We start from the raw sequence: 9069 nt of genomic DNA on the forward strand, positions 1-9069 counted from the left end.
CTTAATGCCCGCTGCGCAAAGCGACGGAAGGCGTTTGGCGTTCTGAGAATTTTATCATGCCTTCCTTTTCTCTCCAACGGCAAATTTGTCGAGAACCTCGTCGAGCTGCCCGCCCCTGGCTCCGCCTCAATCGCTGTCAGCCGTCGTCCGTGCTTTTTCCCTCCATAGCGCCATCTCTTTCTCGCGTGTGGACAACGCTCATGAGTTGCTGTGGCGCTTAAAAAACCGTTTACACACATTGCGGCGATGAAGTTGCATTTTCACAAATCAAACCAAAAAAGCGCAATGAGTTTAATCGATGCAATGTAAAAATTATTACGGAATCGCTAGCGCACGATGGAGGGTTTGCTGTGCAACGCGCAGAACCATAATTCGCTCTAACACGTTTCTAACACTAAGCTTTTGCTTTCGTCTGTTGTGGATTACATAGATATGCTAAGCATCCTGCGCATGTGTGTATGCAAAACTGTCGCCAAATGTAATTTCTTCCGGAATGTTATGATCCATCGGTCAAAGAAAGGAAGGTGTTGATGAAAGGCGGAAAGACGAATTGAGGCCCCTGAGGAGGGGGTACTGACACACAGCTGTTGGAAGATTGAACAGTATACTTAAATTGCCAGCGGATGGGGGGGAGGAGGGGGTTGCCATGGGACTCCTACGATCATCGGTCACAGGCCCTAAAATTGTAGTCGCCATGGGGGGAGGAGAGGTGCAAATGGTTCTCCAGCCACGGAGCCCTAAAGACCATCTTTCCGGGGGCCCTTGTCGAATAATCTGTCCACTTTTAGACATACGGCATACTACAGGCTAGAGATCTTCGGCGACCGCCTAGTCCGCCTATCGTTAGGTCCGCCGCTGGTTCATGGCCCAGTTTTTTTTTTATCGTGGAGGTGCATCCTTCCCTCTGCCTGCAGCGTATGCATCGAGCAGGGGACAGTGTGGCAGAATGCAAGTTACCCACTGGATAGGAGCGGTCGCGCGGCAACGCCATCATTCCGCACATCTGCATGCCCGTCGTGGGTTCTAACCGCGTATGAACCGTCCGCCGTAGCAAGAGGTGACTATCCGGCTACGTGGTACTCAAGTCCTGAAAAGGCCGGCATGATCGCGTAGGCCATTACACCAATAATAATAATAAGAAGAAGAGGAATAACATAGCATAACAGCCCACACTCGGGGATGGTTTTTGTTTTGACTTTGGTGCTGCCGGGTCTACCGCTGTGGCGCGGCAAATGCACGGAATGCAGTCGACCAAAACATGAACCTACCGATCCGAACCCATTCCAAGGCATTGCCGGTCAATCCGCGTCATGATAACTACTCCAAACCAACAAGCCACCAGATTCTGGGCGGACAGGTGCAGCACCATACGCGCACCGTAATAAACAAATCCAGAATCCTCTTTTGTATGGATTCAATTCAAAATGTTGTTTCCACTTGCGCCCGCTAGCTGAATTGGAAAGAAATGTGCTACATATCACATGCACGTTTGCTTCGATCGTGTGTCTTTTGATACTCCCAACAGCAGAGACGATCGCAAAGATGGTGGTTCCAATAAAATGGTTGTGTTGTCTCCCAGGTAGCGAGATCGAAAATGCATGGACTTTGTAGCCGCAGCGGATGAAAATGTACGCATCAGAATGAAATAGTTTTGGTGTTTCCAAACGCACGCACACACACACACACAAACACACAAACAAGCGCGCGCAAACTCACACACAAACACGCACACGCACACGCAAACTCACACACACACACACACACACACACACACACACACACACACACACACACACACACACACACACACACACACACACACACACACACACACACACACACACACACACACACACACACACACACACACACACACACACACACACACACATACACACACACACACACACACACACACACACGCACGTACGCGCGCCCGCGAGCATGAAAGCGCGCACGCCAGCACGCACCCACGAAAGCGCGCTCGCGAGCACGCACCCCCGAAGTCGCGCAAGCACGCATTACCCCCCCCACTACACCCCCCGCCCCCACCACGCATGATCGATTACGGCTACCTTATCGGTAGAACGGTTGGTTCAGCTTTCTTGTAGCATCCTCATCCTTAGCGCCGGGCGGGGTGGGGGATCGCGGCATGATAGAGTGAACGGTCACTTTCTACGCGCTGTGTGTGTGTGTGTGTGACGAGACCGAAAACTCGAGACAGATTTCGGCACATTAAAAAAAAAAATCATAGCCACTATACATTGTGCTACATGATGCTTAGAAGGTCGTTAAAGCATCAAACATGTTCAAATTAAAAAATATTAGATTAGTGTTAGACGTTCTCCTACGCTTGTTTTAAATAGGCTACTTCACCCTCAATTGGCAGGGGCATCGAATGGTCTCATCAGCAGCGGCACGAAATAAAATAAACCATCACTACACCGATAACACTTTGAATCCCAATCCAGCTTCTCCCACAGCGTCTCAAGGTCACACACAAATTAATAAATGCTAACACCCACCAATAACAATACACAACCGCAATGCACATATGAGTATCAACGCATACACCGCAACAGCCAATCCGCTGGCGGCGGAGGGCACGGGCTGAAGCGCAAGTAAGGCAGGGCAGGGTGAGGGAGGGAGAAGAAGCGGACGAGAAAATGGGCGCCAATATTTTTAAATTTTTTTGACTGTTTTTTTTTGCTCCGTCGCCATAAATAGTTCGTCCATTTCGCCAACAGATGGCGCTAAACTTGCTCGACCCAGCGCAGGAATCGCTGAAGTCCAGCGCGGGAGAGCAGCCAAAATCTGCGCTGGCCAGCGCAGATTTTGGTGCATTTTCTGCGCTGGAAACTGCTCGATTTTGCGCAGCGGGTGGCGGGTAGGGTTGCGAGGGTTGCGAATGATATCTTCTGCTCGAAATCTTATGGTTTTTTAAATAATCTTTGATTTTAATTCATGGATTTTTTCTTGCAGTAGTATTTATCAAAAAGATCACTATTTAAATTTTTGTGGATTTTTTAAAATAAAATGACAAAATTCAGGTGTTTAGTATCCCGTCATGCGATTTGCGCGGGGCGCGCGAGGGCATACAAGTTCACAGCCCCAGCGCCCTCGCATTAAAGCGTGTCAAAATAGTAAAACATCAACTTTTATTTTACACTGTTTTCATGATTTTAAGTTGTTTTCATTCTATGTGGCAATTTTAATCCATAGATAAAGGGTGGAGCCAAGCAATAATGAAAGAAAATTTGTATTTCGTAACATATTAAAAGCGTTGGGAGTCACCCTGTACAAGCCTTGACAGAGTTCGTCATGCGCCCGATGTTAGGCGACCGTATGCGTGAAAGCACGATCGACGCTTTGATCGATTTTGATTTCTATTTTACCCGTTTTCTGTGTAAACGGAGGATCCGTGTCTTTGACCTGATGGAACGAAATGGTGAACCATCGCCATCGCGGAGCAGCCATGACCCAAGCCAGCGAACCGTCACCAATTTACCGTTACCAAATTTAAGCAGCAGCAGGAAATTCTTCATCAGCAACAACAGTCCTTTTTGCAACAGCAGGAGCAGCTAATTACTAAAGTGCTAGCTTCAATTGGATCGCGACAACCTGTGGGAAATGAACACATTATTGATGCCCTAGCAAAACACATACAAGAGTTCCACTATGATCCGGAGGATGCTGTTACATTCAGTGCTTGGTTTGCGCGATACGAAGATCTCTTAGAAAGGGATGCGGAACGTCTGGACGATGCCGCGCGAGTGCGTCTTTTGTTGCGGAAGCTGGGCGCAGCGGAACACGAGCGATATGTAAGTCACATTCTTCCAGCTAAACTAAATGATTTCGATTTTAGATCGACGACTGGCAAGCTGAGAAAATTATTCGGTTCTCCTGAATCCGTCATCGCCAAACGGTACCGATGCTTGCAGATGTGTAAATTGCAGGAAGAAGACTACATGACTTACTCGTGCCGCGTGAACAAGGCTGTTATAGAATCCGAGCTGGGAAAGTTATGCGAAGAGGAACTAAAATGTCTAATTTTTGTATGTGGTCTGAAAGACGATAGTTATTCCGAGATTCGCATAAGGCTCCTAAATCGACTAGAGGAGAAAAGCGATAAAACGGTAACGGATATGGCAGAAGAGTGTAAACGGATGGTGAACTTGAAGCGTGATAGGCAATGATAGGCGAGGGAGAGAAGAGTGTGAGCATCGTTCGTGGATCCCGTGAGAAATACCCTAAGAAGGAGCACCAAGCGTGGAAACAGCCGAATAAGCTAAATGCAATAAAATGCTGGCTGTGTGGCGAAGGGCACCATGCGCGAAAGTGTTTCCACAAGTCCTATAAGTGCAATAATTGCCATAGATACGGACACAAGGAAGGGTACTGCGAGTCAGCTTTGAGATGGGCCAATAGAAAGAAGCGATGCGTGAAATCGGTGATCGTGAATAGGGTGAATAGTGCTAGCCGTGGCCGTGTAAATTTATTTTTGAATAACACCCAGATCCCGATGATGGTAGATACCGGAGCCGATATAAGCATAATTTCGAGCAAGCAGTGGCACGCAATCGGTAGCCCTGCATTAATTCCTGCAAGCGTGAAAGCGAGGACGGCATCTGGTGATCCTTTACACATTTTGGGCGAGTTCCAATGTGATATAACAATTGGCCAGCAGTGCAAGTGTTGTACAATACGGGTGACAGAAGCTGACCTAATGTTGCTGGGAGCGGATTTAATGGACACATTTGGTCTTTGGAATGTTCCTTTGGCATCAATATGCAGTGAGATAAATGTCGTAGAAGCAAGCGAGAATACGAAGACCCTGCAAAAAGATTTTCCTGCATTATTTTCGTCGAAGCTAGGGCGATGTACGAAAGGTTGTGTGAAGTTGATGCTGAAAGAAGGAGTGACACCAGTGTTCAGACCCAAGCGACCAGTAGCGTATGCGATGTTGCAAGCAGTCGACGATGAGCTTCTGAGGCTGGAAAATGATGGCATTGTTACACGAGTGGAATATTCGGATTGGGCAGCACCTATTGTAGTGGTACGCAAGGCGAATGGAACCATCAGGATCTGCGGAGATTATTCAGGAATTTTTTGCCAACTTGAGTAATTGTGTTGTGTTTAGCCAGATTGACCTCTCTGATGCATTTTTGCAGGTAGAGGTAGATGAAAATCATCGCGGACTTTTAACGGTCAACCACCAACGTTTACCACCCGGAGTCAAGGCAGCGCCGGGAGCGTTCCAGCAGTTAATCGACACAATGTTAGCTGGCTTGGATGGTGTCGCAGCATATATGGACGACATCGTAGTTGGAGGCAAGGACATGGCAACCCATAATGGCAACCTGCGAGCGGTTTTGGAGAAGCTGCAAGAGTATGGATTTACCATACGCGCAAGTAAGTGCAATTTTTATAAATCCCAGATTAAATACTTGGGCCATCTATTAGATGGAAAAAGGTTACGTCCAGATCCGGACAAGATTAAGGCCATTTTAAGATTGCTGCCCCCTACTGATGTGCCGGGAGTGCGGTCATTCCTAGGAGCCATACATTTTTACGGCAAATTTGTCCATAATATGCGAATGCTGCGACATCCTCTTGATGATTTGCTCAAGGAAGGAAAGGTTTTTTTGCTGGACGCCACAATGTCAGCATGCCTTTGAGCAATTCAAGAAGATTTTATCTTCAGATTTGTTATTAACGCATTATAACCCACGGCTCGACATAATTGTTTCGGCAGACGCTTCATCGATTGGATTAGGAGCTACTATATCGCATAGGTGGTCGGATGGAAAGATAAAAGTAGTCCAACACGCATCGCGAGCACTTACAGCAGCTGAGCAGCGTTATAGCCAACCTGATCATGAAGGGCTAGCGATTATTTTTGCCGTCACTAAATTTCAGCGTATGCTGTTTGGACGACATTTTCTTCTACAAACAGACCATCAACCATTGCTCCGAATCTTTGGTTCGAAAAAGGGTATACCTGTATATACCGCAAACCGTCTACAGCGTTTCGCTTTGACATTACTGCTTTATGATTTTGAAATAGAGTACGTACCAACTGAGAAGTTCGGAAATGCAGATGTGCTATCCCGGTTGATGGATAAACATGAAAAACCGGAACAAGATTTTATAATTGCCAGTATTGAACTAGATAATGATGTCGGAGCCCTTGTGAAAAATGCAGCGAAGAGTTTACCGCTGGCATTTGAACATGTAGCGCGCGAGTCGCATAACGACCCTTTGCTTCAGGTCGTGTATAACTACATACAAAGTGGGTGGCCAAAGAATATAGATAATGCGGAATTGAAATACTTCTACGCGAGACGAGAGTCCCTTTCAACAATTGAGAATTGTATTTGTTTTGGAGAGCGGTTAGTGATTCCTGCGTCGCAGCGTCGGCGGGTGCTAGAAATGATGCACCGTGGTCATCCAGGAATCGATCGTATGAAAGCTATAGCACGAAGTTATGTTTATTGGCCATTGATAGACGCGGATGTTGAGAAACTTGTAAAGTCATGCAAATCGTGTGCTTTAGCAGCTAAATCGCCAATTCATAGCTCTCCAATATCATGGCCGAAAACTGATGCACCATGGCAGCGTGTTCATATAGATTACGCTGGACCTATAGATGGTGTCTACTACTGTGTCTACACAGCGATTTGCGCGGGGCGCGCGAGGGCATACAAGTTCACAGCCCCAGCGCCCTCGCATTAAAGCGTGTCAAAATAGTAAAACATCAACTTTTATTTTACACTGTTTTCATGATTTTAAGTTGTTTTCATTCTATGTGGCAATTTTAATCCATAGATAAAGGGTGGAGCCAAGCAATAATGAAAGAAAATTTGTATTTCGTAACATATTAAAAGCGTTGGGAGTCACCCTGTACAAGCCTTGACAGAGTTCGTCATGCGCCCGATGTTAGGCGACCGTATGCGTGAAAGCACGATCGACGCTTTGATCGATTTTGATTTCTATTTTACCCGTTTTCTGTGTAAACGGAGGATCCGTGTCTTTGACCTGATGGAACGAAATGGTGAACCATCGCCATCGCGGAGCAGCCATGACCCAAGCCAGCGAACCGTCACCAATTTACCGTTACCAAATTTAAGCAGCAGCAGGAAATTCTTCATCAGCAACAACAGTCCTTTTGCAACAGCAGGAGCAGCTAATTACTAAAGTGCTAGCTTCAATTGGATCGCGACAACCTGTGGGAAATGAACACATTATTGATGCCCTAGCAAAACACATACAAGAGTTCCACTATGATCCGGAGGATGCTGTTACACTCAGTGCTTGGTTTGCGCGATACGAAGATCTCTTAGAAAGGGATGCGGAACGTCTGGACGATGCCGCGCGAGTGCGTCTTTTGTTGCGGAAGCTGGGCGCAGCGGAACACGAGCGATATGTAAGTCACATTCTTCCAGCTAAACTAAATGATTTCGATTTTAGATCGACGACTGGCAAGCTGAGAAAATTATTCGGTTCTCCTGAATCCGTCATCGCCAAACGGTACCGATGCTTGCAGATGTGTAAATTGCAGGAAGAAGACTACATGACTTACTCGTGCCGCGTGAACAAGGCTGTTATAGAATCCGAGCTGGGAAAGTTATGCGAAGAGGAACTAAAATGTCTAATTTTTGTATGTGGTCTGAAAGACGACAGTTATTCCGAGATTCGCATAAGGCTCCTAAATCGACTAGAGGAGAAAAGCGATAAAACGGTAACGGATATGGCAGAAGAGTGTAAACGGATGGTGAACTTGAAGCGTGATACGGCAATGATAGGCGAGGGAGAGAAGAGTGTGAGCATCGTTCGTGGATCCCGTGAAAAATACCCTAAGAAGGAGCACCAAGCGTGGAAACAGCCGAATAAGCTAAATGCAATAAAATGCTGGCTGTGTGGCGAAGGGCACCATGCGCGAAAGTGTTTCCACAAGTCCTATAAGTGCAATAATTGCCATAGATACGGACACAAGGAAGGGTACTGCGAGTCAGCTTTGAGATGGGCCAATAGAAAGAAGCGATGCGTGAAATCGGTGATCGTGAATAGGGTGAATAGTGCTAGCCGTGGCCGTGTAAATTTATTTTTGAATAACACCCAGATCCCGATGATGGTAGATACCGGAGCCGATATAAGCATAATTTCGAGCAAGCAGTGGCACGCAATCGGTAGCCCTGCATTAATTCCTGCAAGCGTGAAAGCGAGGACGGCGTCTGGAGATCCTTTACACATTTTGGGCGAGTTCCAAAGTGATATAACAATTGGCCAGCAGTGCAAGTGTTGTACAATACGGGTGACAGAAGCTGACCTAATGTTGCTGGGAGCGGTCTTTGTGTTCCTTTGGCACAATATGCAAGCGTGAAGCAAGCTACGATGTTGCTGGAAGAGCGATGATTGTAAGTGCTGAAAGAAGGAGTGACACCAGTGTTCAGACCCAAGCGACCAGTAGCGTATGCGATGGAAGCAGTGACGATGAGCTCCTGAGGCTGGAAAATGATGGCATCAAGTGGAATATTCGGATTGGGCAGCACCTATTGTAGTGGTACGCAAGGCGAATAAATCAGGATCTGCGGAGATTATTCAGAAGCAAGCGATTGAATACGGTAGAGGTAGATGAAAATCATCGCGGACTTTTAACGGTCAACCACCAACGTTTACCACCCGGAGTCAAGGCAGCGCCGGGAGCGTTCCAGCAGTTAATCGACACAATGTTAGCTGGCTTGGATGGTGTCGTATATGGACGACATAGGGAGGCAAGGACATGGCAACCCATAATGGCAACCTGCGAGCGGTTTTGTGTGGAAGTTGCATGCTTGAATTAGATGGAGGTGACACCAGATGTTACAGACCCAAGCGACCAGTAGCGTATGTCGATGTTTGCAAGCAGTCGCATTATAACCCACGGCTCGACATAATTGTTTCGGCAGACGCTTCATCGAGGCTGCAAAATGATGGCATTGTTTGAAGCGATATTCGGTATGCTGGGCGAGACATCCCATTGATCTTTGTTCGAGTGGTACAGCACAGGCGTACCAACTGGAAGTTCCA

The sequence above is a fragment of the Anopheles arabiensis genome, chromosome 3 (genome assembly GCF_016920715.1).
Source record: "Anopheles arabiensis isolate DONGOLA chromosome 3, AaraD3, whole genome shotgun sequence".
Lineage (NCBI taxonomy): Eukaryota > Metazoa > Arthropoda > Insecta > Diptera > Culicidae > Anopheles > Anopheles arabiensis.